The following is a 2,082-nucleotide window of genomic DNA, read 5'->3' as shown; positions in this document are numbered from 1 at the left end:
GTTGAAGAGCCAAATTAAGAAATTTTGCTCCCCCGTAATCCACAGGTGGCCAGGAAATGGCAGCATGTTCGAAATGTTGGATAGTAGTTTCTCACTCAACTCCAGAGACTGGAAATATATATGTGACTATATGCCCCATGATTATTAAGGCATTGAAAGATAATTGGGTTACTTTTTAAGCCCAAAGAATCGAATATTTATTTCATTCTTGAAACTGACTCTATAATTCTATTCACTATCATCACATGAATAGGAGAATTTATCAGTGTATTCTCTGCAGATAGGCAAGGTAAGAAGAGGACTAAAATAAATCTTTGGTTCATTTTTTATTTCTGCTATGAAAGATTTAAAATAAATATTGAATGTTAGCTTGTCATATAATAGAACATTTAGATAAAGCTATCATATCCTATTATTGTATTTTTAGCTTATTTGATCCCCAAAGAAAAACTTTCCAAGCAAATTCCAGATGCCATCCATCAGCGAGTGTTTCTCATATTTTAGATGTCTTTAATCTGCTCATCTTTGCTAAATTTTTTTTTCTATTGAAAATTTACCAGTTTTCAGAGAACATCTCAAACCATCCTTTCTGATTCCGAGTCAGCAAAATAAAAGTGGAGAAAGTGACTCTGGGAACAACAGAACTTATTATCTAACATAGGATAATCTCTCCTTCCTCTGGAAAGAGACAGATGTGGACACTATAAGGTGCCTGCAAACTATGATAATTTCATTCCCAATAAATAATACTTTTTAAATATCCAGGAAAAATCTGGTGAGAAACTTTTATGTTTGAAATGAATTTTTGAAGTTTTGTCATGAGACTTTTTGCAAGCATGTAACATTTTCATTAGGGATTATGGGAAGAGGGTTATATTAACTGTAAGGGTTATATTAACTTTATGCAAACAATTTGGTCTTTTCCCTTAATTTCTAAATGATAATCTATTTTGAGAAAAAAGACAACAAAACTCAAAGAACTCTAACAGGTTAGAGAAGGTAAAGAGGTGACTTTGGACTAGTGGTCAGGCCAGAAAGACCTGCCATGTATCATCTCATGATCACGTAATGATATCCGTTAACCTCAGGGAAAGGGAGGTGTCCAACCATAAAGATCACTTCATCATATCACCCGACGGTGGGGCAGGGAGAAGGGGCGCATGGAGAATAACTCTATCAATCGTCCCCATATAATGAGGACCCCAATAAAAGCTGTAAACACAGAAGCTCCATGGTATTCCTGGTGGGAGAAAGACTTCCCCACGTGGTGTACATGGTGAGGTGGGAGTCTCTGAGACATGGAAAGTTTGTGCTGAGAATTCTCCTAGACCTCACCACACGCGTCTCCTGTATGTGTCCTTTTCCTCTACAATAAGGCTGTAATCATAAGGATAGCACTTCACATGCGTTCTGTGTGTCCTTTCAGCGAATGATTGACGCTAATGGAGTAGTAGGAGTCAAATAGAGGTTGGAAATCCCGGATCTTATGCTTGGTATTGCTCCCCATTTGTTGACCGTATGAAAGAAGTGTAGATGTCATGGGGACTCCTCAGCTGGCTGCTGGCATTGAGGTATTGGCATCTCACCTATTTAGCAGTCGGGAAGGCATTCCTCCTATCTTTTTAAGATCTGTCCTGACTCTGGGGGTTTGGGTCAGAAGAAAAAGTGCTGCATGGGCTGTTGTCATCAGAATGAAACAGAGGAGTGGAACAAAAGTAGCAATTTGCCCAGTTTTCAGGGTGGCAGCAAAGACTTTTATCTAAATATTTGATTATATTTATTCACACACCACCTCTCAAAGTTCTAAGTAAAAAGTAAAATGTTTTATTGGATGTCATCTTGGGAACTAAGACAATGTTACACCACAGTAACACAGACTGTCTTCATGGCTTTCTGTTTGAAATCTGACTATGTTTTACTTTGCCATTTATACGTGGGGAGTCACTTACAGATGTTTTACATGAATTTTGGTTTTAGAGTAACCAAAGGAATGATGGTTAACCATGAGCAAGCAAACAGAGCAGCAAGATTCTTTCATTCGTAGGCTAGTTTCAGGATGTCTCTGTTGACTAACTATATTGC

Source organism: Echinops telfairi, unplaced genomic scaffold (genome assembly GCF_000313985.2).
Source record: "Echinops telfairi isolate 266 unplaced genomic scaffold, ASM31398v2 ScPeMD7_21;HRSCAF=78, whole genome shotgun sequence".
Lineage (NCBI taxonomy): Eukaryota > Metazoa > Chordata > Mammalia > Afrosoricida > Tenrecidae > Echinops > Echinops telfairi.
Note: the sequence above shows the minus strand (reverse complement) of the source record.